Here is a 27,999-nt window from a genome sequence, read left to right as displayed (position 1 = left end):
CAGCAGTGTCTACTGTACCCTCCCCTTGGAGGAAACCACAGTTTTCTGTATGTTTACTATCTTTGCATTCATGACTTTTCAATCAAACACGAATGAGATTAGGTTTTCTGTAGTGTCGTATAATTTATATTTTCCATTTAACCACATGGTAAGTATCTCCTCGTGTCAGTTCATACACAGTACAAGCTTCTTAACCAGTCTCCATGTAACGAATGCTCGATGAACAGATCCTCTTCATTCTCGCTATACAACTTAGTGTTTAATTCCCACAGCCCTGAGCGTTCTCGGCTAGTAAACAACTCTTGTCATGTTGTCCAGCCCGATAGCCAAGGGCCACGTGTGGCTGTTTAAATTTAAAATCCAGTGTCTTCACCTCGGCGGTCACAGGGTGACTCGTGGTGACTGGATGGGGCAGCCCTTTCAGACGTGGAGCATTTACATCATCGCAGGAGCTTCTCTTGAAGACACTGCATCTCTCACTCCTTTGGTTTTAGGGAGTTTCAGGGTAGTGATTCAAGTCACCAACGTGGAACCAGACTCCCTGAGTTAGAATTCTCTCTGCCATTTACTAGTCGTGTGACCTCGGGCAAGTTACTTCACTGTGCCTCAGTTTCCTTATTTGTAACATGATGGCCACAGTGGTACCTAGTCTCTGAGGATTAAAGGACTTAAGATATGTCGCGCGCTTAGAACAGTGCCTGGCCCATATTCCAGACATTGTAAGTGTGCGCTTGATGATGGTCCTGTCACTCATGTCAGCAAGTCAGGTGAGTTTGTTCCCAAACCTGTTTATGCCAGTTTTACTTGTTACTGAATTACAGCGCAACTAAGTGTTAACTAATGAAATATGAGGACAAAAAGGAAAAAAAAAGACATTGTTTTTGGAAAACATAAGTTGAATGCGTTTGAAAGACCTGGTAAAGATAAATGCCCAGAAAGTGCTTGTGAGATTACAGTGGAAGAGACCTCTGCAAAGACAGAGGACAAAAATTCATCGAAATGTAGAATTTTGCCTTCAGACTTCATTTTGCAAAGTGGCTTTCCAGGAAAAGCTGGAACTCATAAACAAGCATCAGAGGTGTGGTTCCTGCTGGAACTTGAATTGCTAGAACGTATTCTCAAGAAAAAGCCTTCGTTTATTACCAAGTAGTTGACAAATGAATGTGCATTTTTAATGAATCCTCTCTTTAACCAGCTGTTTTCTTTTCTTTTCTTTTTTTTTTTTGGTTGTTTGTTTTTGATGAATTCTACCGTTATTAGTCCTTATCATATCACGGAGAGCACTTCTTTGTTTCTTTTCCAATTGCTGTGTATGGATTGAAATGAATATCATCAAACCCTATTGTTGGACATTTACATTGTTTCTAAGTTTTTAGTGTTATCAGTGGTGTTTTGGTGATTTTTCTATCCAGCTAAATCTTCTCCAATAAGTATGTTTTGATCCTAGGACTTCAGAGGAATCCTGCCCTCTTGATCAGGAGACCTGGATTTCAGTCTGGAAACCATTATCATACCATATAAGAGGGCGTGTAGGCATTCCAGCCCTAATTTTGATTTTGGGTCTATCTCCATTTTTTCTTGTGGGCCACTTGTTGAGTTGAGATAATGTTTAGGGTTTACTACACCAAAAAGTTTGGACTGTCCCAAAGAGTTCCGTGTAATGGAATTTGTCCAGATGTGACTCTTTTACCAAGTCACATAGTTCTATGTTTGAACTTTTCTTTTTATAGCATTTCTCAATAGTCCTTCCCTATAATTATTTCTGCATTTCTTTTGTGTCTGGCACTAAACTCTTAGCTTGTTGAGGACAGGAATCCTTCATTGGACCTTGATTTATTCTAACATAATGGGCACTCAATTTATGTTTGTGGAATGAGTGAATGATGTGACTTTTCTTATAATATAGCCATTTCCCATAATATTAGGTTGGTGCAAAAGTGATAGCGTTTTTTTTTGCAATTCTTTAACCTTTTAAACCGCAATTACTTTTGCACCAACCTAATACTTCCTTGAAATTCACTGTTAGTGTATCTTCTAGCCTCTTCAGTAGGTCAGATTCCATGTTAGAGCAAAAAATGTTAAATGTTTATCAAGTAATTTTCAAACATAAACAAAGATAGAGAGAACAGTATACAGAAACCTCCATTACCCATCCTCCAGCTTCAACAATTATCAGCATTTTAGAGCCCAATTTGATTTGGGATGAGATAGAACATGAGGACTTTGGGGTGCTGATGTTTAATTTGTGGGGCGAGAAGCAGGGATGCATGGTGGGCCAGGGTAGAGAAAGGGGAAGTTGGTGGCCCAAAGACAAACCTATCTATTTACCACGTAGGGTTCTTGTCAAGGTTGCGTGAGTTGACATATGAATTGCAAAGAACAACACTCAGCATACAAGTGCTGTCATTGCTGCTGCCATTACTGTCACTAAGGCATAGCTTGAGGGAGCTGAGTCTGATAGCAATGGAACTTACTAACTTAGTGACCTTGGACATCAACCTTTCCGAGCTGTAATTTCTTCATCTGAAAAAATGGGAATGATAATAGCATCTTATACACCACACAAGGCAATGAAATAATGCATGTAAATGTGTTCTGGATTAAGTAGCAGTAATCACAGTTTTCCAGAGCGGTGTTTTCCTCTGGAGGGACCGTGCTTCTGGAGTTTTGGGGAGTCAAGCCTATTCCTTGTATGGACTCTCATTCTGAAACTGTGTATTAATGGGCCCCAGAGTTATCTGTCAGCCTAGCAAATAAACATTATAGCACAATAAACTTTGTTTCCATTTGCAAAATGTTTGTTTCTAAAGCATAGAAATAATTTTGCTTTATATAGCTTGTCCATATATGCACTGGAAATGAAATACTTATCAACCAAGTTGATAAAGGGATAAAAATAGTTTTCCTAAGGAACTGTTTGCCCGGGATTAGTTTTGGAAAAATTTTACAGCAGAATCTGTATCACCATCTTTGAAATATAAACAGTGTCTTCGTTTGTCTATATTTTTCTTACAACACTTTGCTTAACTCCTAATTAAAATAGCTTTCCCAAAGCCAGAATCCTCCCCCCAAAAAAATCAGTTTTCTTTTTTTTAAATGAAGACTAAGTTTTAAACACTTTGCTGTCTCCTCAGTACTGCAAAGAATTCAAATGATGCAGAACATTCATCCAAACCACACACACACACATATCTGTCTGAGATAAGAATTAGTAGATACTGTGGGAAGAGAAATGGAATATCAGTGATGGTTAGAATAAATTTCTGTAGTGTTTGTTTGGACAGGACAATCAGCTGTCGTGTCTCCTGGGTATGAGAGTTATGTAAATCCAGGTCAGAGAGGCAGTGCCCTAAATTAAATTCTCAGGAAGATTTTCTCTTTCAAATGACCACTTGCAATTAGGTTTGACTTTTTAAAAGTTTGGTTTTTGTTGTTTCTGTTAGTAAAAATTTGACCTTCTTACCATTTTGTGATTTATAGCATCTTGTGCTTTTATAAACGTCTTCATTCAAACAAACTAAACCCCTGTTCTCTACCCTCAAATGACAAAAACAAATAAATACAAAATGCAGTTTTATTTCAGAAAGAGCAATATCCTAATGCAACTACTTGTCCCCAGTGACATATGAACTCTGAGCTTTATTTCCCATAGACTGTTCCATTTCAATGTTTTATTGCACAGTCTCTTGATTTGTTTTCCTGGGATTCCAATATATTTTGTTAATATTTCTTTTCAAAGGATCCAGCACAAATCATTTCTAGTAGTCATCCAGCCAATGTTGTGTTAGAAGATATGCTACTTCTAATTTAAATCTTAATTTAAATCCAATTTAAACTTCTAAATTGAGAGAGTTGATAGGAAAAACTTTGGATTTTTATAATTATGGGAATCCTTTACTTCTCTGTGATACATATTTATGTCTCTGAGAAAAAACGAAATTGGAAAAGGGACCTAAATGTACTCCTTCCTTTTCCTTGTAATCATTGAAAAATGAAATTTGGAAATAGTTTTAGGTGACATCAGAAACATGGTGGCGTGAGGGTTCCCCCTTGATCTCTCCTTTTGAGGTTACAAGTTGAACAGCTATAATTCAACAAAGGATTCCCACACAACACACAAACACGTCTGAGAGATCCACACATTGAAACACGCATTGAAGGTGGGTGCAGAGGAAAAAATCATAGAACACTACCAAACTAAAATAACAGAAACACAAAGACAAACGATGGAGACACTGAGCTCCCAGAAAACAAAAGATGTTAATAAAATGGCTATAGGAAACCCTCATAGATCAGTAATCACCCTATATGTAAATGAACTGAACTCACCAATAAAAAGGCACAGAGTAGCAGATTGGATGAAAACCCAAAACCCAACCATATGCTGCCTTCAAGAGACACAGCACAGCAGCAAGGACAAACATAGAAATGGTTTTAACTTCTGAACGACTTGGAGGGTTTTATCCAGTATCAGATGTGGATCGTTCTCTTTTTTTTTGAATGTGCTGGAACTTTAGGGTCAATTTTTTTTTTCTTTCATTTCAGTATAATATCGAGCATTTACTACGGTATGTGTTTAGCATTGTGTTGGGTATTTTACATATATGAGCCCACTTAATTCTTACAGAAGCTCTGTTAGGTAGATATGATTTAAATACCCAGTTGCTTCAACTAAAAACTGTCTTCCTTGGTCACGAGTTCCTGTCCACACCCAGTCCATCCGCTTACATTGCCATAGCAACGGAACACACCCTGCTCTGTGATGCTACCTGTGAGCCAGCCATCTGAGGACAGCAGCAACCTCTTCGCAGATCTCCCCAATTCCCTTCTTGTTCCACTACAAGATTTAGGATTGTACACCTACGACTAATACGTACAATGTTATGTGTCGATTATATCTCAGTAAAACTGGGGCGTGAGGAGTGAGTACCAAGAGAAATGAGGGTCCTGGTTAAAGGTAGAGCTGTGCGGTCCAGCATGGCAGCCATCCATCAGCTGCGTGTGGAGCACCTGAAATGTGGAGCGTGTGCTTTGAGATGTGTTGTACACATTGGGTTTGAAACACTTCATACAGAGATAAAGAATATGTTGTTAATTTTTATATTGATTGTGTTGAAATGATAATGTTTTGGAAATACTGGGTGGAAGAACATAGATAATTAAAGTGAAGAAAGACTTTATGTATCTGTGCATATTACATATTGCATATGTATGTATGTCTATTGATCTCCACATGTCAGCCGGGGTGATTTTTTTTTCAACTTTCTGAGACAATTGCCGGTTCCTATGCAGTTGTAAAAAACAATGGAGAGAGATCCCATGTACCCTTTACCCAGTTTCCCTTAATAATAGATCTTAGCTCAAATGTCACCTCCTCAAGGCAGCCTTCTCTGCCCACTGTCATGTGGTCTGCTCTTCCCACTTTGATCCGCCTAGCCCATTACTCTGTTTCATTTTCTTCATAGAACTTGCTACTGTCTGAAATTATTTACTTGTTTAATTGCCCTTTGTCCAGTAGAAGGTGAGCTAAAGAGAGTGAAAGTCTTGTCTATTCTATTCATTACTTTATCTCCAGAGCCCAGAACAGGACATATTGATAAATATTTCCCACATGACTGAACTTTATGGATGAGGAAACTGAGCTGCAAACTGACTGAGAAACCTCCCTGTGGTCACACAGCTAGTAAGTAGTAGAACCATGACTTGAAGCCACAGGCACAAAGGCTCCAAAATGGAGTTGAGTGAACCCTGCTCAGGGAACAGAGAGAACCATGGTGCTGGCGGATAGGCACTGAAAGGGAGGGTGGGTACAGTTTCAGACTAGGGAAGTAATCAGGCTGTGTAAAGTAAGGACAGAGGGAGGTACTGGGAGGTTCTACGCTGTCAACAGCTTAGCTCACTGGGATTCTGCTCTGGTGCTGGGACCAACTCCCACTCCAGAATGATGCTTTCCTTTTCCTTTCTTTGCTCCCATGTGTATCCCTTTCTGTTGGCGATCACCTCAGGAACAGGACTCCGGTCCTGTCACCTTCAGCATGTCACCCATGAATTACATGGGTCCTTCCAACAGGAATTCAGGCAGAAGGTAGGTTTGCTGGGAGGGAAAGGAAGACACACAGCTCATGCTGGGCTCTGGGTAGGTTCAGGAGGAGGCACCCGGTAAAACACCCAGACCGTACGGTACGTCGGCGTGCCCTGGCCTCTGGATGTGCGGCACAGGCAGCTCAGAATTCTGTGGGTCCACCCTGTGCTTTACGTAGCACAAAAGATACCGTCAAGTGAAGGGTTCTGTTTGGGGCAAAGCCTTTGGATCAGGTGTTTATCTGAGGAATTATTAAAAATAAGGGCAAGGGGTCAGATGCAAGGAAGCTTTCATAGTGGGCCTTCAAGGGGCTGTGAGAAGCTTAAGAAAATATATCACAAAGGAAGACCCCTGTCCTCAAGGAGTTTAAAGTGCTGTATGTTTAGAGAGAGAGCTATGCATCAAAAAGTGATTTATGCTTCAAGGCAGTCTTATGCTAAGTGTCTTTGAGGACAGCCGTGTGACGGCTGAGTCTGACAAGGCTCACAAAAGAGCTGGTGCGTGGCTGGTGTCCTGAAGGATAGGTAAAAATTAGAGAGGAAGATAGACACAGACAATAGTTTAGTGGTTACCAGAGGGTAAGGGGGATCAAATATATGGTGACGGAAGGAGAACGGACTCTGGGTGGTGAACACACAATGGGATTTATAGATTATGTAATACAGAATTGTACACCTGAAATCTATGTAATTTTACTAACAATTGTCACCCCAATAAATTAAAAAAAAACAATTAGAGAGGAAGGAGCAAAGGCGTTTGGGTGGGATGGGAAGAGAGTAAGATCAGGAGGTATCTGAGGGGAAAAAAATGCTCTAGAGTGTCAGGCTAAGTAGGATTTATCTAGCCTGGAGGCGATTCAAGAAGGGGAAGAGAGGGAAAGGATCTGATTGGAAGGAAATCGTGTGAAAACGACTCTTGGTCAAGAACTTCCAATCTTTCTGCTCGTACAGATAACTCAGGATGGAGAGATGGGCAGGTGTATGGATGGGGGACTGTTTACTGAGGTATAATGATAATAGCTATGCCTGCAGTAGTGCCTACCTGTGCCAAGCTGTGTTCTAAGCAGCTTCCATGTGTTAAATTATTTAATCCTTGTAACAGCTCTGTGAAGTAGGTACTATTATTATCTTCATGTTGCAGATGGGGAAATTGAGGCACAGGGTGGGAAAGTAACCTGCCTAAGGTCACAGAGCTCCAGAGTCTGTGCTTTTAGCCTCTACTATGATCTCTCACTTAATGAGGGCCAGATGGCTTTTCCACCAGCTTTTCATTATGAAAAATTTCAAACATACAGAAAAAAAAGAAAGTACAATAAGCATCTGTATCAGACACCTAGATCAAAGTGTTAACATTTTGCTGCTTATGCTTTATTTACGTGTGTGTGTTTCAGTTTTCAGAACTATTTGAAAATATGTTAACCGACATGATAATTTATCGTTAAATACAAAACAGCATCGTCTTCCTTTTACATGGTATTTACATCTTTCATTTTCCATGCATTCTTGGAAAATACATTTGCCTCTAAAACATGCAAAAAAGTACTTTGTTACATGTAAAAAGGAGTTAAGTTCTAGGCTCAGGTAATTATAAACAGGTTTTTCACTTACGTGAATATCTTGATATTTGAGAGTCAGGGAGGGTGAGGGCAATTTTGCTTCCTGTAAGACTGCCTCACAATTTGCAGGACGTTTAACATCCTGATTCCCACCTACTAAATACCCATTTGATCGAGGAGGCAATCAAATCCCGGGACAACCAGAAATGCTCTCCCTGCCAACAGACTGTGCCTGTTGAGAGTCCTTGACCTAACTCATCCCCCAATGAAGGAGCTGTAGGTTAAATTCAAAGAAAATGTGCACTCATAGAACCCATACTATAATGATTCAGTGTGGCAGTAATCACAGTGGTAGGACTGCCCTGTACTGGTCCTTTTGTTATATAACTACATACGAGGTCAGACAATTAGGTTCACGAACTCGTCCTAGAAAAAGTGCTACATACCTCATTGCTGAATATCACTCTGGTCACCTTAGAAGTCCTCCCCTTGGGAAGCTACGCACTGATACCAGCGCCTAGTCCACCCTTCAAAGCAATTTTGGAACTCTTTTTCTGGAATGGCCATCACAGCTGTCGTCCTATTACCCTTGATGTCCTGAATGTCATCAAAAGGTCTTCCTTTCAATATTTCCTTTCTCTTTGAGTAAAGAAAGAAGTCATTGGGGGCCAGATAAGGTGAGTAGGGAGGGTGTTCCAATACAGTTATTTGTTTACTGGCTGAAAACTCCCTCACAGACAGTGCTGTGTGAACTGGTGCATTGTCGTGATGCAAGAGCCATGAATTGTTGGTGAAAAGTTCAGGTTGTCTAACTTTTTCATGCAGCCTTTTCAGTACTTCCAAATAGTAAACTTGGTTAACTCTTTGTCCAGCTGATACAAATTCATAATGAATATGATATTAAAAAAAAGCTTAGCAACATTGTTGCAACAAGTTCACGATCTTAATTGTCAGACCTCATACGTTTCATTTACTCAGTTATAACCCCCACTACCATCACCACGTTGTTCCAGAAAGGCTATTTGACAATTCTTGATTTATTTAACCATTAAGTGTGTTTCCTCATGTATTGGTCTGAATATTTGCAGTTCTTGTGCTGCAATATTTGCAATTCTTTGTGCTTTTCCCTATAAAGGGACTTGAAGTAGGTTCATGGCCCACACAATTTCCTTTCCCACCATTATTTCTTCCTGTTTGGCTGGAGGTGCTGAAGGATTTATCCCAACTGTACTGCCCCCTGTACTCCACTCATCCCTTTATTTTTCACTGTGGTGGGTCAAAGTCCATTTGCCAAGCGTATCTCAACTGCCATGTTGTTCATGGCTCTTCCTTGGAGCTCTACGTCAAGATAGAATCTAACCTCCCCCGGCACATTTTCTCATGACACCAACAACAGACCGCCTTGTGTTGCATTTGATAGTGGGTTTTCCTTTATCTTCCACATGTATTTCAATAACAACTTCCCAGGCCTTGTTCAAGATTCTGGAAATAGAGAAAGGAGTGTCTCCTAGTAATCCCCTTTTCCTCTAACTTTGCTTTCTTGGTCATTGGAGTGGCCTCTTGTTCCCTTGTGTCCCCTGCAGTACCTGTACCTTGCCTTGCTCTCGCGGTAATTCATACATTGTTCTGAACTGAGTTGGAGATACCGGGAAACAAGCACTTACAAGTCAGATCTGAGTTCAAATCGTGCTACCACCATGTAACCTTGAGTAAGTCGCTTAACCTCTGAGCTTCAGGTTCCTTAGCTATGAAACGTTGACGATAATACCAACCTTACAGGATTGTTGTATGTTTAAAGATGAATTATATGAAGTGCCAGGCACAGTTATTGGCACATAGTAGGTGCTCATTCACTCATTCCTTTCGGTCACTTGAGGGAGCAGTAGGAGTACGTAGGATCTTAATTGTCTTAAAGGAAATGCTCACTGAGCCTTAGGGTTTCTCCAAGAAGAAACGGGCCTTGGGGAAGGTATAGCCCATCTCTGACGAACTGCTCTGTTTGTAGAGGGACCCAAGTTTTGGAACGACTTATATAATGTATACCACCTGTTATTTGTGTATTTTTAGTAGTGGGAGTCGAGTAATCCTAATCCTATCTGTAAAAGAGCAAACTGTTTACCAGAAGCAGAGCTGTTAATGCTGACTCACACTGACTCATCCTTCTCATTTTCCCTCCCACCCCTCTTAACAACCTTGCAAGGGAGAATTTTTAGGAAATTCAGTCTGGTTCCTTTTTTTTTTTTTACTTTCCAAAATTGAAAGCTTGACGCTGTCATTTCATTAATTCCATCTCGGGAAAAGCTGGAGTCTGGGCTGCCCTGGAGTGTCTAGAATGACCAATGCTGTGGAGCCGAACGTCTCATGTAAAACCTGTCTAGACAAACCAATTCTTTTGGCGGAGAGATTAGACAAGTACCTGAAATGTCCACGTTAACGGACGAAACACGTGTTGTCACCTTACCCTAATTCCAGTTGAACCTAGAAGAAGGTTCTAGGTTCTCCTGAGATGAGAAACCTGAGCAGAATTAGGGCCAGAGCCATGACGCTGTAACTGTCGGAGCTGAGATGACAGCCACAGAATTCGGGCAGCACGTTAGAGACAGCAAAATGGGGAAGGAAGGTTAGGGGTCAGATGACCAATACCCTCATGCCTTCATTCGACATTCATTAAATGAATATCCGCTGGTCGTCTGTGATTTGCCAGATGCTGGGGCTGCACCAGGGAGCGACAGAGGTGGCGCCTGCTGTCGTGGACCTTATAATCTGATGCATCGTGTAGTAATTAAATGCTGTGGTGATGGGAGTAGAGGATGCCGTGGGAGTGGAGAAGCACCTTGGCCGGAGTATGGGAGCACGCGCCTGTGCAGGAGGATGAAGGGAGGGAGGGAGCCTTCTCGGAGGACCAGGCAGCCAAGCTGAGACTGGCTGGATGCAGAGAAGTCAGTTAGAAGGAAGGGGTGGGGCCCGGGTGGCTGAGGACAGTCCAGGCAGAAAGAGCCACGTGTGTGAAGAAGGCCTGGGAAAGAGCTCGCCTCTGGAGGAAGTGAAATAGGCTCCAGGGTGACCAAAGGACAGTCGAGTGAGGCGGAAGTTTGGCACAAGGTAAATTTGGAGAAGCTGGAGGGGCCAGATCTGTAGAGCATTGTAGGTCAGTGTATTAAAAAAAAAAAAAATGTTTTTTAAGTGAGATAAATTTTACATGAAATAAATGCTCATAAGTGCATACACCCATGTAACCAACATCCCACGATAAGTATGGACTTTTAACCTGATACTAAGAACAGTGGGAGGGATGGGTTTTGAGCTGGGCCCAGACTTGGTGCTAATGGCGAGTTTAGGAGCCCCTGGTGTGGGGGGGGCACCCGTAGGACAGGACTGGAATAGGTGGCTGTTTGCAGGTGGGCGGTGTGGGGCCCAGTTTGGAAAGGGACAAGGGTCTCCGTTTTTCCTAAGATGTTTTTAGCAGAGGACAGACCCCTAAATGCTTTGTAGGATCAGAAGTATCTACATAGAACACAGAAGACTGGTTTGTCAAGGTCTTCCTGGAAAGACTCCCAGGCCACCTGCATTTTGAACAAAAGCCTCCCGAAAGCAAACAGGAAAAGAATCATCTTATTGATTTATTTTTGTTACCTACAGTACATGTGGCATTTTCCTTTTCTAAGAGTAGAGTATTAAAATACTGTTACAATTTGAAGCTTATGTAATTTAAGTGTTCTCTTTCAATATCTGGATTTTTGACATGGCGCCAGAAATCATTTAATGCGTTACTGTGCTATTTTTGTTGTTATTCTTTAAGAAAGAGAAGATTTTTGTGGATAGAATTATCCTCAGTATCTATAATTAGGAAATGGTTTGTTGTGTTGTTTTTAACAAGTAAGCAAACATAAAAATGTATTTGGAAATTTAGATCTATTCTCCACCTCCCTTGTTTTCCTTTTATAAAACAAGGAATAGTGTTTTTAAAGTTTACTGACAAAACACTCGGGAATGTGTTTATAAGAAGTTTGTTTCTCACCAGATTTGTCTGTTTGTTTCTCCAAAGTTCCCCAATCTCAGCAGATTTATATTTATAAATGTTTTTATACACATTGTCTTAACCTAAATCTTTCCAAGTATCCAAACTGCCTTATATCTTTCTGTGTCTCAATTCATAGATACCATCCTGTGAGTTTTGGGTAATTTACAGAGTACTTCAGGCCCAGATGGTCTAAGCTCACCCCCCGTTTTTTAGTAATACTTGAGATTTCATCTGAAAAGAATCCTCAAATTTTGAAAGTATGTCTTTCATCTTCATGTGCCCACCTGTTTTGGGTATGTGTATGTAGATTATTTTGTTTATTGTTCCTCATAGTTAAAATTATTTTAATTTTTTCAGCTTTATTGAGGCATAATTAACAATGAAAATTATGTATACTTAAAGTATACAACCTGATGATTTGACATATGTATCCTTTGTGAAATGATTACCGCAGGTTAATAAGCATACCCATTACCTCAAATAGGTACCTTTGTGTGTGTGTGTGGTGAGAATGTTTAAGGTTTACTCGAACAAATTTCAAGTACATCACTCAGTATTATTAACGATTGTCACCAAGTTGTGCATTAGGACCCTAGAGCTTAGTCCTGTTATACCCGAAGCCTTGTACCCTTTAACCAGGAGCTCCCCAGCTCCCCTGCTCTCAGGCCTCTGGTAACCACCATTCTACTCTCTGTTTCTATGAGTTCACCTTTTTTTTTTTTTTAGATTTCACATGTAAGTGAGATCATAGAGTATTTGTCTTTCTCTGTCTGGCTTGCTCATTTAGTATAATGTCCTCTGGATTAATCCATGTTGTGTCAAATGACAGGATTTACTTCTTTCTCATAGCTGAATAATATTCCATTGTGTGTGTGTGTGTGTGTGTGTGTGTGTGTATACGTACACACATACACACACACACACACACACACACACACACACCGTCTTTAGCCTGTTCATCCATTGACATCCATTTAGGTTGTTTCCATATATTGTCTATTGTGAATAATACTGCAATGAACGTGGGGGTGCAGAATCTCTTTGAGATACTGGTTTCTTTTCCTTTGGATACATACCCAGAAGTGGGATTGCTGGATTATATTCTGGTTTGGGTGAGAAAGAAATGGGCCTCTTTGACGTGTCTTGCACAGCTGTGGAAATCAGGTGCGCACTGGTACACACACCCTTACTTTTCACTGTGGGAGAGATCGCAGGCTGAGAAGGTCCCTCTTGGCTCTAAAATGTGCCACCTTGGGGAAGGGATGACTCAGGTAAAGTGAAATTGTTCCTCTTACCCTCTTCAATGAGTCTAATCTCAGATTTTTATTTTTTTTTTTTTGCCCCAACAGTGTGCTGAAAGTTCTCTGCTAAACTTCCACATATGTACTCTTATTCATGGGTGATTGTCAAAATTGGGTGATTGTTTTTTGGGGAGAAGACAGTAGAACACTCCTTGTCCACCATTTTGCTGATGTCACTCCCAGGTAGTTTTGTGTTTTTGTTTTTTTTTAAATAAGAAAATATTTTTTGCATGATGAAATCCAACTCATGGAACCCAAGAGTTGGAAGGACTATTAGAGACCTTCTCTAATTATAAAGTTTATTGCGGATGGATTACTGTTAACTAAATTGTTTATTGCCTAAAATAATTCTTTTTTATGTTGTCATTTAGCTGAATGTCCAAGTTAAAAAAAAAAGTTTGGCACATATATTTCAGTTGGTAAATACCTCATCCCCCATACGTGACAACCAAAAGTTAAATATTAGTCATAATTATACCTTTTGGCTAAAAATAGTAGTAAGTTCCTAAAGATCTGCACTAACTTTGGATTCCAAGTATAACTTTTTTTCATTGACAGCAGAGTATAGATTTGAGAGATATTTATTGATTTTTTTTTTTTTTACCAATTTTCTCAAATCGGTATGTGCAGTCACACCAAAAGTGTAGTTTTAAGTCCACTGCACATGGTTTCCTTTCTGCCAAGTGTTTAGAAATGCCTTACTTTTCAAAAGGCCCCACTCATTATTTTTTATGATAGTGGAATAAAAGTCTCTAGTCTGGCTAAGCTTGTTTTTCTTCAAGCCTTTCAGGATTGTTTGCGATTCCAAAACGAACTCTGAGGGTTGCATATATCTTGTAATATGAGTGCTTCATTAAAATTAAGGAGGGAGCTGTGAATCTTACCTACCCTGTTAGGATCAGATATAAATAAATGCTTTTATTGGGATTTTCAGTGTATTTAGAGTAATCTATACTTGCTGAAACTGACTTGCCCCTTTCATTTCTTTATATTATTTTACCAGTCAATTTCCCAACCTTTCTGGAACATAAAATGTTTAAAAGAAGTTATACCTTATACCTTGGCCTTGAACTATGGTGGAGTGTAGCCAGCAAACATGATACTACGTACTTTGGATTCCCAAGACTTTTCCATATCTGAGACTGAAAGAGAACTCGGGAGGGAGCCTTGGCATAGCAGAGAGGTTTGGCACTTCTCTATTTTTTCAGAGTTGACCAGCTTTCTGCAAGGGACCCTTGTAAGGCCACAAGTCATTAGGGACAAAATTTTCAGTCTTTAAATGACTACAATATTTTAATACAGCAGAATGAATACATGACACCCCATTCCACAAGTAGGTATGTTTCTGAAAGAGACTTCTTGGATATTACTTTTTAATTACTATTTTCATTGTCATCTTCATCATTGTAATAGTAGTAATAATAGCAGTAGTTAACATTTTTGGAAGACTTAGTATATTTTATATACATAGTTCCCTTTAATCCTTATAACAATCCTGTGAATTAGGTATTTTTTCTTTCCATTTTACAGGTAAGAGAACTGAGACTTAAGTAGACTATATGATTTGTTTGGTTGATTGATTTTGGTAAAGTTCAGATATCTTTTGCACTATGCTGGCCACTCACTAGTAGACAGTAACTATTTGAGAAACATAATTGTGTGAGATTCAAAAATCATGTTGTCTTTTGCATTATTCCTTTCTATTCCATTGCTACTGCCAACTCTCTAGTCTGAACTCACATTTTTTCAAGTCTAATCGGTCTGCCTCTTTCCAGCCTCTCTGTACCTTAATCCATCCTTCTGATAGAGCTCCTTCTACCAAAGGCATATCTAAATACTACTTTGCCGGTGTTCCCCTACACTTCAAATATTTCAATCATTTCTTACCACCTGTCATCTAATGATGATTGGCTTTGGCTTTGAAAGGCCCTCGGTAGGAACAAGCTCCTAGACATTTCAGTGTGTCTCAGCTTCAGAACAATCCATCTTACCTGGCTTTTGTTTCCTTGTTTAAAATAAACTTTTTAAAAATAAAAATAAATTTTTAGAAAAGTACACAATAAGTAAAATTTCCTCTCCCTCTTCCCCCAAACCTTCCTTCTCATTTCATAGAAGTAACCATTATAAACAATTTCCTACATAATTCTTCCAGAAATTGTATCTATCTAAGCAGAAATATTAGCTCTAATGGTTGCTTTAAAATTATATAAATGAGATCATATTGTACAGTATGTGCTGCCACTCGTGTTCACATAGATCCATTTTATTCTTTTAAACCACTTCATCAGTTAAAATCTTTTGTGGGAGTAACAGACACAGGGAATGTACTGGAAGTACGTAAGACAAAGTTTAGAAAACGGTCCGGACCAAGGCAGGCCTCGGGAACCATGAAGTAATAGGTTCAGCGAGCATCTTTCAGCTGAAGCAGCCAGGCCAGTATGTAGCTGTTAGTGCCCTAGACCACTGTGAGGAATAAATCCCAAAGTCTCTTTGTCTTTCTGCCCCTCAAGGTTCAGAGTCCCAGTGGGACTACCCCCAACTAGGATCAGGCGCTTGGATGCTGGACAGCTTACAAAACTGATGAATTTCTATTGCCGTGGTATTCTGTTGTATAAATGTACCACAGTGTATTTACTAGCTGCCCCTTGGTGCATATTCAAGTTGTCACATTCAGTTTTTCACTAGCAAAAACTACTGTTGCAAAGAAAATCATTTTACGTGTCTGTGAATTTTTGTAAGTATATCTGTGGAATCAATTTCTAGCAAAAGACTGTACTGTATCAAAGGGTATGTAGGGTTAAAATTTGATGAATATTGCCAATTCATCCTTAGAATTTAGCAGTTCATCCTTAGAATTTAGCACCAGTGTACAGTCCCATCTGCAGAACCAACTGGCTTTCTTTGATAAGATACAAAGTTATTTATAACCAAATACTCCACAAAAGCTACAAAGTATCAAACTAGGTGGAAAACCATGTTCAAGTGGCTGGAGTATAGATTCAACATTTACCAAAGAATAAGTATATGAACAGAAGGTTTTGATTAGCTAATTATATTTTTCTATTAGTAAACTGACATGTTCATCACTACCCAAGCTATCTCAGTTGACATTCTATGAAATGTTGAAAGGTAAATCAACTTCACTTTTCTTTCCTCCTTTTCATGTTCATGTTTTCCTCAATATTGGATCCTTTCATCACTCTACTTCTTAGCTTTTAAAATTTGTCGTATTTGTTTGAATAGGTAATACCATTAAATGCTACAAAATTCACAAGTTAATGATAGGGATAGTGGGAGTTTTACTTTCAGTGATGTCACAGATAGTCTATCAAGAGTGAAAGGGGATCATAGAATCATTAACAACATAACATAGTGAACAACTTTATGCCAAAATTTTAAAAATTTAGCTGAATGGATACATTTATTAGTAATACAGCTATTAATAAAAATTGAATCAGCAATTAAAAATCTTCACACAAACAAAACTCGAGGCCTAGATGGCTTCACAAGAAAGTTAAGCATATAAGAGGGATAGAATTAATATTACACAAACCCTTCCTGAGAATAGAAAACGAGGTGATGGAAAAAAACAAACAAAACCAAAAACAAAAAAACCCTGACAGTGAGATTATAAGAAAGGAATATTCACAGGCCATTTTATTCATGGGTATGAAAAAGCCTAAACTAAATATTAGCAAAGCTAATCCCATATTTTACTTATTACTGTGATGTAAGAAACTAACCAAAAATGGTTGTGGCTTAAAACAGCCACTTTATTATCCCAAAGGTTCTGTGGGTGGAGAATATGGATGGCGCACAGTGGGGGTGGCTTGTCTCTGCTCCGTGTTGTCTGGGCCCCCATCTGGGAAGCCTCAAAAGAGACCCTCAGTCATTTGGAGGCATTGTCACTTTGCATGTCCTGCAGTTGATGCTGCCTGTTGTGTGGACCCTCCGCTCCTGTCAGCCGGAACACCTACATTTGACCGCTCCTTGTGGTCTATCTGCATGGACTAGTCGAGCTTCTTCACAGCATGGCAGCTGGTTCCAGGTGCAGGGTGGAGAGGGAGAGCAAACTGGAAGTGCTTAGCATTTTTATGATCTAGTCTTGAAATTCACATATCGCCACCTCCACAATACTCGCCTGGCTGAGACAGTTGCAAAGGTCTCTCCAGATTCCAGGAAAGGGGTCATACACCGCACCACCCAAGAAGGGGAGTGTCAAGGTCACATTGTAAGAAAAGTATGTGGGATGGGGTAGTACCGTTGAAGCCATGGTTGGAAAACACAGCCTGCCTTATCTAACAGTCTATGAAAAGGGTAAGACATCATGGCCAGGCTGGATCATGATGCAGGTTGTACTAGAAATGCAAGGTGGGTTGAACACCAAAGACTCACTTAGTATAATTTGCTAACAGATTAAAAGAGAAAAATGATCGAATGATAAAATTCAGTATCCATTTTTTATTAAAACGTCAATATGTAGTCAGTCACCTAGGAATAGACGAGATCTTCCTTCATCTGGTAAAGTGACGATAAAACATGTACATTATACTTCACAGCAAACATTATATTTACTGGTACATTTTTACTTTGAGGTAATTTTCAGAGTTGCCCATTAGTATTATGTCTACTCAACATTTGTTGGAAGTTCTAGCAGTTGCAGTGAGGCAAGAAAAATGAAATGTTTAAGTTTTGCAAAGGAAGAGTTAATAACATTGTCTACAGCTGACATGATTGTTTATATAGAAATTACAAAAGAATTCTATATATAAATCGTTGAAACTAATAAAAGTTGTGCAAGTTTGCTGGCTACTAAATCAATATACTAACCAATTATATTTCTATGCACCACCTACTAATAGAAAATTAAATTTTAAAAGATATGCTTTACAACAGCATCAAAAATAGCAGGTCGCAATAGAGAAAAATCATAAAACTTTTTTGAGAGATATAAAGAATACCCAAATAAAAGGAGAGACAGATCATGTTGCAAATATGAAAAAAAATCTCAGTACTGTAAAGATATCTTTAAAAGATATGGGAGTGCTGTTTCCAGATTAGAGGAAAATTAAGAAGTAAACAGGTTCCAAGTGGAGTTCTTGATTGGATCCTATATCCATTGGAAGGAAGGAAGGAAGGAAAGAAAGAAGGAAGGAAGGAAGGAAGGAAGGAAGGAAGGAAGGAAGGAAGGAAGGAAGGGATCTTCCTTTCATCCTTACCCTTCAGCTGCCCTAGAGACATCTGTCACTGTCCAGTTTGTTACACAGCTTACTAGAGAGATTCCATAAATATAAAAATAAATACACATTTTTTTCTTATTTTTTCTTATTTTTTTCAGCAAATTTAGTAGTATACTATTCATATTGTTCCACATCAGGCTTTAAAAATATGTATATTTTGGATATTTTTGTATCACTAAATAACTATCATTGTCTATCTAAATTATTATGACTGTAGAAGCTTCTGTTGTTTGGAAGAGCCTTAATTTATTTAACCTATTCCTTCTTCATAGATAGATAATTTCTGATCTTTTGCTGCAATGCACTCAGTGCATACACATTTCACTCTTGTAAATGTAACCTTTATGATAAATGCCTGAATGTGAATTTGCCAAGGCAGAGGATGTGTGAATTTATTTGATTGATTGACAAATGGTGCTATACCAATGTATGACTACATTGGCAATGGATGAGGATTCCGTTTTCCAACACCAAACAGTGTCTTGTCAGACTTTTTGATATTTTCCAATGGTAGAAGTAAATAGAATATCAACTAAGGTTGACTACTTTTCATGTATTGAGAGCCATAATGTATTTTCTGTAAATTCCCAGAATATGAAATTTCTGTTCATATTCTGAGCTTGTTTTCCCCTTGGGTTGTTGGTCTTTGTCTTATCAATTTCTAGAAGCTCTTTATAGATTAAGGAAATATGCATGATATGAAGTACATTTTTTTTTATATTTGACATTTGATTTTTACTTCGCTGATCATGATTTTTGCCATGCAAAATATTTTTATACATGGTCCAATTTATCAATATTTTCTTTAATGACTTCTAGGTTTTATATCATACTTGGAAAGCCCTCCCACATTGTAAGGCTATCGAATGTTGTACTGTGTGTTTTTCTAGTACTTATATGGCCTGATATTTTTGCATTTAAAGTTGTAGATCCACCAGGAACTATTTTTGGTGTGACATGTAAGACTACTTATTAACCTCACCTTTTCAGATAGATGGAGAGATTAATTTTGACTATGAGGAAGAAGGATCTGGTAAAGAGTCTTGATCCTCTTTTAGGGGATGGAATTCCTTTCACTCAAAGTAATTGGAGTGAGCACCTGAAGTCAAAGCGCCCTCTTCCCCACAGCAGGTGGGGAAAAAAAGTCAGTTTTAAACTGAGCCCTTTTTCAATATTCCTTCTCATTTCCCAAAACTTTCTATTACTGCACTGCCATTGGCCTCATGACATGTTGTGATTCTGATCTCATTTTTGTTCCGTGTGAAAGTTGCTCTTTTCTGATGTCATGAAAGGACACAGCTTCATGTCCCTTATAAGCTCTCTCTAAATTGTGATGTAGCGTGAATTACAGTGAATTATAGACATTATTTTTCTGATCATGTTTCCAAGGCCTCTCCTTCCTGATTTTGTTTGCCCGATCCCACGTCCATCTCATCCACTGATCTTTCTTCAACTTTCTGTAACTCTCCATCCATTTATTGTAAGACAGGTTGTGAGCCAGGAGGAAACACACCTTTCTGGTCATGATTCCACATTCATTGTTCTGGACAGAAATGTACAAACCTTTGAAACTCAGTTCAAACTTATCAATGGAAATGAAGAGACTTCGCAAGCATTTTTTCTCCTTAGGACTGTGGTCCCTGATGTGCGTACTTCTGTGCTACTCGCTCTTGGAGGAATTATACTAACTTTGACTTAGACACTTAAGGAAATAAAACATTTAAAAATGACAAATCTCACCATTTTAGATAAAGCAAGAGTTTTCATGTGTTTGTGTTTTTCCTAAGCTGTCTATTCGTCTATACATATCTATTAGGTGCCTTCTGTTTGCCAGGCATTGTGCTAGGTGCTGGGCTACAGAATTCAGTAAAATACATTCTCCATCTGGACAGAAATATACCAAGTAATCATAATGTACTGTGCCGGGAACTATTAAGGGCCATCAGAATAGTAGCAAAGGACAGAATCCACTCCTGCTGGTACCGTGTTGCCCCGAAAATAAGACCTAGCCGGACCATCAGCTCTAATACATCTTTTGGAGCAAAAATTAATGTAAGACCAGGTCTTATATGATGTTATAATATAATATAAGACTAGGTCTTACATTAATTTTTGCTCCAAAAGACGTATGAGAGCTGATGGTCCGGCTAGGTCTTATTTTTGGGGAAATACAGTATAAGCAGAAAGGTATTAGGTCAGTGCAAAAGTAATTGCAGTTTAAAAGGTTAAAAATAATTGCAAAAACCACAGTTACTTTTGCACCTTCTTAAGAGCTTACAGAATCTCCAGGAAGTTACTAAATCCTGGCTTGAATGTTGCACAGGTGGAAATAAAGCAGTCAGGTAGAGTGTTCCATGAGAAATGCCTGACCACACTAAGGGAGTTGTTTTAGAGAAAACACCACGGCTGCCTCACTCACTTCTTCACAAGTGGCATCAGATAGTGGACATCAGAAACTATGCCCCAGAACAGCCCTATAACATGAGCTTATCATTTTCTTTAAGGTCTCTCTCCAGTGCAATTAGATGCAGTTAGCCCAACCATGCTCTTTATATGCCTCATGCTCCTCATTAGTCTGTAGCAGCAACTACTGAGTTTACAGTCGCTTTGCTCTCAATATGGACTTCGCTTCAGATGACCATAGATGATTATTTAAAAAACTCTTTTAACACTGCATGTCACTGACTACCAGAGTCCCATCCTCTAATGCAGGGGTCGGCAGACTATGGCCTAAAGGCCAAATCTGGCCCGCCACTTGTCTTTTTAAATAAAGCTTTATTGTCATAGAGCCCTGTTCATGTTTGCTCAGTGTCTGTGGCTGCTTTCACACTCTAGGGGCAGAGTTGAGTAGTTGCAACAGGAGTTCCCTGCTGTGTGAGTTCTTTAAGATAGTCTGTAGGAGTAGCTAAGAGACTAGGATAGGCAGTCGGTGCTCAGATGTTCATTCTGGGCTTCTTGCAGCTCCCAGAATATGAAGTTTCCTCCGGGCTACATTCCAGCCCCTTAAGCTTCAACTGGAGTGCCAGTGTTTATTAGTGCATTCAGTACTGCAAGCCTGTATTTTTTTTTTTTTTTTTTTTTTTTGCTGCTAGCCTGTCTTGATTGCTAGAGTCTGAAGAGCCTATTGGGTCTATTTCTGTAATTTTTTTTCTTGCCCTTTGCCCTGCTAAGTGTCCCTTCTAGTCCCCAGCTCATAGAAGATTTTATTGTTAGAATTCTAGTAAGCTCTCCGCCATAACGTATGGACATAAAATATGACCAGTAACTAATGGATGCTGAAGAGTACTTGGAATAATCCCTTTCCTGCAAGTTGTAAGTTAAGTCAATTAAATCAGAATCATCCCTGCTGATATTTGCAAATGTGGAGTTAGTGGTTGAGTGCATGAGAATTATAGGGACCACAATTCAGGTATAGCTTTGTTCTTCTTTGATCCCATATAATAGATTCAGTCCAGACTGAAGTCTTCTGGTGTGGTTCCCCTTCTTACAAGGTAGGAGCCTGGTTCTCTTATCATGGGAATCACAGGCTGGAGAAGTTTTGATTGTTTCCATTTTTTTCACTGTTGGCTGTCCCATCTGATTTTCTTCTTTTACATTCACACTGAGATTGTCCGTCAACTTCCTGTAGTTCCTGTAGCAGAAGAGGCCAGCTTTTGTTCTCTTTCTAATTTGTTTACATTTATCTTCAAGTATATCAGCTTTCTTTTCGTTTTCCTTATTGGGACTTTTTAAAACTTTTAGAAACAGAAGTATCTACAGTCTTCTTATCTCCCTGCCAGCAGCCTTTGCCCTGCTTGAGAGAGAGGGAGGGGGGGCCCTTTTATCTTTTTGCAAGTCAGCTAGGCTCTGCTTCAGGCCTGGAATTTTTTCTGGCTAAGAATTTTCATCTGTGGACGCAATGGCTTCTTTGCAGCTCTTTAAAAAATCATCTCTGTTTGTTACAAATTGTGGCGTTGGTGCACGTTGGTTGGAAGTTACCTTTAGTTCTATGGGCGGATAGCCTTATTCTTGATCTAATCTGTCACTGTACTAAGATCCACTGGATGTATAATTATCATCCAGCTTCCAGGAACATGGGAAGGGAGAAGCAAGCTCCGGGGTCCTCTGTGATTGCCTCGTCAGAGAAAGAGGGCTCTGGCTAAAGAACTCAGAGACCGCTCCATCTTACAGGATCCTGCCTCATGCTCTGTCTCCATCTCCATCTCGCTTTTCTAAAAGTCCTTCTATTTCTTCTCCTGTTTTATTTCCTTTTCTCTTCCTGGGACCTGCTTTCCTCCTTTCTTCTTTTCCTTTCTCTGACCTTCTGCTTCTCATGATCGTTCTGTCATCAGGTGGCTTGAATGATGGCTGAGGTGCTTGCACAGAGCTTGGAGACTTCATTTCCTCCCACTTACGTGTGCACCTTCTACATGTCAGAGTGGTTCCAGTGCCCCCCCACCCCACAACCTCCGGGACCAGGCACAGGCAGGCAACACACCTTCTGGGCCAGGCCAGGACAGAGGAGGGCAGGAGAGAAGAAGGCAGGAGCAGGGCCCTGGAGACCATGCTTGGCTGCCAGAGTGTGGCTCGTGTCTCTCCCCACCATTTTCAAGGCCAGACAATGTGTTTGGTATTTTGATTGTTTCCATTTTTTTCACTGTTATAAATAACTGCTATAAATGTCTCTCTCACTTATAAGTCAGAATGTGTACATATTTGTAGCGCTTGGTATGTATCACCCAAAGGAACTTAACAGTAGCTTTTTTTAAAGTATTTTTTTCTTTTTATAGAAGTAATACTATTTTTTTTAACAAAAATAATGCTTCGTAGAAAGATTTTAATACCACTGAAAGAAGAAAATAAAATTACCTGCAGTGTTAGTAATAGTTTCATCTATTCTTTTTGTTTGTGCAAAACACTATTTTCTCTTTTATACCTTACCATTGAAATGAGACTATTTTTTCATGTCATTAGATATTTTTCTACAGCATCACTTACTGTGACTGCATAATATTCCCTTCTATCAATGTACCAAAGCTTATCTAGCCACCTCCTTAATTATGAATTTTGGGGATTGTTTTCAGTTTTTCACTGTTCTAGGCAGTGCGGAAGTGAACAACCTTGCATCCAGCCTTTGCACACATCTGTAATGATTTCTCTGGGGATAAGTCTCGGAAGTGAAATGACTGGGTCAAAGGGCATGTACATTCTTTTTACTGAGTCAACTTTATTTTTTAGACCAATTTTAGGTTCAAGCAAAATTGAGCACAGAGAATTCCCACATACGCCCTGTCCACGTACGTTTCTTAAGGATTTCAGTATGCGTGGTGGTCAAATTGCCTTTTAGGAACGTTGTGCCATTTTCCATTCTCACCTACATTTTCCCGTATCTCCACAAAACCGGCTATTATCATTACAAAGAATTCTTTGATAAGGCACGTTTAAAGGAGAATACCTATTCCAGTCATAGGACTGAATTTCTTTTCTTCTAGAATTCATATTTACGTCATTCATCCTATTACTATTTATTATGGCCGGTGATGGCAGAGTACCACCAACCTTAAAAAAAGGTAATACCTGTACACAAAAATAAACATCCAGATAGAACAGAAAGATACATAAAAAAAAATTCTTTTTAAATCTCCCTCCCACTTACCCATGTTTTTCTTAAAAGCCACTTGTTTTTCACTTAATAGTTTCTAGTAATTATGGCATTTACCTCCAAAATTCTAAATAAGATATATGCACACATACATATTTTTTTCCTTCATTTCTTTTTAGACAGTTAACTTTAATAAGTAGCTCTGTATTGTTAGAATTACAGATGTCCTTCAAAGGTCTGATACTTGCTTTTCGTGCTGGATTTGTGCTTCTTATTTGGCCTCAGAAAATTTCCCAGGCTTGCTTTTACGCTCAGCCATGTATTTGATGTATTTCCTAGGGTAACAGCACCCATCATTGGGGGAGTTTTGGGAGAAGGGTTTTGGGAAATTTAGTCCATCTGTTGGCTGAAATGGCATTCTTAATCCACTCACTTTGTATCTCTGTGAAAGATGAAGAAATTAGGGCCTCTCCATTTCTCATTCTACCTCCTATACTCTACCTCCCTACTTTTAAATGAGATAGACAGTGTTATTTTCTTCATTTAACAAATGAGATGCCAGAATTCAGAGAGATTAAGTGATTTGCCCGAGGTCACACAGCTAGTAAGTAGAGGATGGAGCCAGGATTTGTCCTCAACTTCATCTGAGTTCATCACACATGCTTTAACGTGCCATGTTAACACTCTCTCCACTCACTGTCCCTGCTAGTGCCTCTGCTGGCCTTTTGGTTTTTGTCATTACTGTCATTCTCCCTGTGAGCTTAAGGAAAGGTAGGTTGATCTGTGTTCTGCTTTTGGCTGCAGGATTTAACAAACTGTAAATGACCCCGGGTAGGTAGGTCACTTTGCCCTCCGTTACCTCCATTTCTTCTTCTATTAAATGAGAACGTAAGCATTTGCAAGAAGATACGTGTTGCAGAAGAAATGAGACAATCTACGTGAAAGTCCCCCATGCAATGCAGATATTATTATTTCGGAGCTTAATAACTATTTGCTGATCTATCAGTGCAGACCAGCAATGTGGATTGCAGGCTTCTCTTAGCGTTAGATGAGTTTTCCAGAACAATCTTCTAATTTGTTAATTCCTTTTTCTTAAAGGGACATTAAAAAAAAAATCCATGGTCGCTGTTTATTAAAGAAAAGAGCTCTGGGTTTTGTTTTTGTTTGTTTGAGATATTTTTATGCAGACACAGAGGGAAATCAAAAATCCACAGAAGAGCAGGCTGGTTATTTAAAATGGCACCACTGTCTTGGTCCCTTGTTGCTTTCTTCTACTTTGCTCAGTATTCGTGTCAATCATTTCCACTTGCTGTCTCATTTCTAGTTAGTAAGTCCTGGAGCCAAAAAGGAAATTGAGGGGTGAGGTTAGTCTGATATGCAGTCTGACTCATCCCACCCTATTGCAGTGATAAGTTTTCTTATTTCCTTCCCTCGGTTGAATTTAACTCAGTGTACTGTCCAGCACACGGATCACATGGCGGTTATCTTTATACCTTCAGGATCTGGTGTATTAGATCTCCAACAAATGTTTACAAATGAGTGGATGCTGGCAGTGTTCTGACGCCTTCTGCATAAACTACAAGGTGGCTTGTGATGCCCACTGTCAACAGCAAGCAATTGCCATCAACACTGTTGGCAGTTTCCCTTGAACTTGGTCTGTGGACTTGTAGTGGATCCAGAGATAGCCTACAGGGTTCCACAGACCCCTTGGAATTACATTCATTTGCAGATACGCATTTTCTGAAGAACAGGATCTTAGCTTTCATCGCATTCTCAAAGAAGTATGTGACCTAAGATGCGTGGGCATCAAAGCACAAGTTGTGAAAAGCTTTTCAACGGTGTGGAGTAGTCTAGTGGACTCATTTTCGCTCACACACACGTCAGTTTGTTCCTTGATCTCACTTGATAAATGAACTGTATGTAACTCAGCTGTGCTAATGCTTTCAGATCTAGATCACATCAGCTTGACCCTTTGTTTCGTGCCCCGTAGAAGTCCCGACAGAGTTTCCTTAAGATTCTGGCGATTTCTTGGGAGTGAAGGTGTGGCTTTTGTTCTGCCTGGTCACCTCTGTCTCTTTCAACCTGTCAGTTCAGAATCAAAACTTAATCCTTTCCATGGTTTCCATCAAGAACAAAAAGCATTTGTAAGTGTTACTGTCAGCTCTGTTGATAATTTGGGAGTCCCAAAAAAGGGTCACGTAGAAATTCCAGACCTCTGCTATCTTCCTGGCTTCTTGCTCCTTCCCTGCCTTTTATTCCTCACAGATTTCCCCCTAGAATTCCAGTTCTTCTTTCTTTCTTGTGCAGAGCTACTTAGCAACCTTCAGCCTTTTATTTCTGTTATTTATTTTTTTTGAATGGCCAAACCCAAAAAGGTGATCAGAAGCCGAAAAAGGGCCTTCCATCTGATGAGAGCCTTTCTCTTTAGAAGGCAGATGTGGTTATAAGGAATAATGCTTCTTATCGTGTGTGTATGTTAACATTTTCTCAAATTTCAAGAAGCAATCTTAATAAATTCTGTAGGCCTGTATTCTTATTAAGAATCCCCTTCACTTCCTGGTGTAGGCCCTTGCAATGGGATAGGACTTTGAAGCACATTGAAATCTTGTTCTTACATAGAACAAAAGAGAAACGTTTTCATTTTGAGATCTGCTAGTTTCTCTCACTGTCTCATAAACTGAGTTTCCTCCTTTAAGTTTCTCCCGTTTTATTTTCTTCATCCTCTTTAAATAAAATTTTAAAAAAGGAATATGTTTGTTTTTGATGAGTATAACATTCATTTTTATTTTATAAAACTTAGAACAGCATGAAAGTATGCAATTTAGTTAATGACCCCCCCCCAACAATCCTGCTGTGCAGAGATAGCCTCTCTTAACAATTTGGCATATTGTATATCTTTTTAGAGATTTAAATGCATATGGCAACAACAAGAGAACAAACACTATGAGCGAGGTGCTGTGCATTGTCTCATTAAATCCTCACAGTCTCTGAGTTGGGGGCCTCTGTTTACCAAAAAGAAAACTTGAGGTTTATAGCTAACTGGTGACTTGCTTAAACATATTTCCAATATTTGCTACTCTAAGCAATAAATAAAGATATATCTAAGAAAGTATTCTTGTCTGATTATCTCCAAGTAATAAATATCCAAAACTAGAATTGCTTGGGTAGAAGTGTGTGCCCATTGAAACTTTGGGTTCATTTTGAGAGAGGTGGTTAAGAGCATGGCTTTGTAGTCATACATGTCAGTGTTCATATTTCCACTGCCGCTTACTGGCCACTCACTAGACTTAAACTGTGCCTCAGTTTGCTCATCTTTAAAATGGGATGATAACAGAAACCTCATATGGCTGTGAGATTTAAATGAGGTGATCATGTAAAGTCCTTGGCTGGTATCCAGCACATAGGAAGAGCGGTGTGTCACACCAGGTCCCTGCTCTTATAAAGCTGACATTTTCTTGGGATGGGGAAGTAGCAGTGAAAGACAGGCAGTAAACAAACTGATGAACAAGAAAAATAGCAGTGCTGTGTAGACAATTCACAGGAAGTGATGGGATAGGTAGATGGGTGGTTCCCTTATGTTGGGTGGGTTGAGAAAGTCCTAAGGAAGGTGACATTTTAGCTAAGTTCTGAATGACGAGGATATTATTTAAATTCCTAGAAGCAGAATCATAGGATCAAAGATTGCAGGTATTAAAAATTTTGGTCAATAGAGTATTGACAAATCAATCTGCAAAAAATTTTCTAAAATAATTTACATTCTCTCGGTGTGTAGACATGTGTCTTTCCTTCACCCTCTGAGCACTTTCTCCTAATTTTAAGAAGTGGGGTTATGGAAAGCTTACATAGAGACCTTTCTGTTTGTCTTTCTAGGGAGCTTCCTTGGCAGGGGGAAATGATAAGAAAACAAATTGATCCCTTGGAGGAATCCTTTCTGTTCTCTCTCCCCAAACTAACTGTCCATCGTCACCCCTCACACGATGACCCTTTCTTCTCACTTGTTGCCCTTTTTCTCTGTGCCAATTGCCACCTGCATTGTGTGACAGGACTGGGAAGGTGCCAACAGTTAACCAGTACACGTGGTGATAAATAGCCACTTTCTCCTTCGGGATTAGGCAGTGCCTGGCTCAGGGGAGAAGGCTGGTCAGCATTGCTTTTGCTATAAAAAAAACAGGCAGTTTTGCAAACGGATTTGTTGGCAAGGGTATATAACACCTTCTGT

The 27,999-nt window shown here is 39.4% G+C and overlaps 1 protein-coding gene across 2 annotated transcripts in view; it reads left to right on the top strand.

The window, feature by feature from the left end:
- PKIG (cAMP-dependent protein kinase inhibitor gamma) overlaps nucleotides 1-27,999 on the top strand; it is a 76,611-nt gene that overhangs the window by 10,145 nt on the left and 38,467 nt on the right. The window contains exon 1 of one of the 2 annotated variants that reach the window (XM_033095173.1): nucleotides 10,673-10,739. The exons of the other annotated variant lie outside the window; for it this stretch is intronic. The gene's annotated coding sequence lies outside the window, so the exon portion shown is untranslated. Of the gene's footprint in view, nucleotides 1-10,672; nucleotides 10,740-27,999 lie in introns of those variants that run through there. 2 annotated transcript variants of the gene reach the window in all.

This window comes from Rhinolophus ferrumequinum, chromosome 23 (assembly GCF_004115265.2).
Source record: "Rhinolophus ferrumequinum isolate MPI-CBG mRhiFer1 chromosome 23, mRhiFer1_v1.p, whole genome shotgun sequence".
NCBI classification, from domain to species: Eukaryota; Metazoa; Chordata; class Mammalia; order Chiroptera; family Rhinolophidae; genus Rhinolophus; species Rhinolophus ferrumequinum.
Note: the sequence above shows the minus strand (reverse complement) of the source record. Positions and strands in the feature narration are given on the sequence as shown.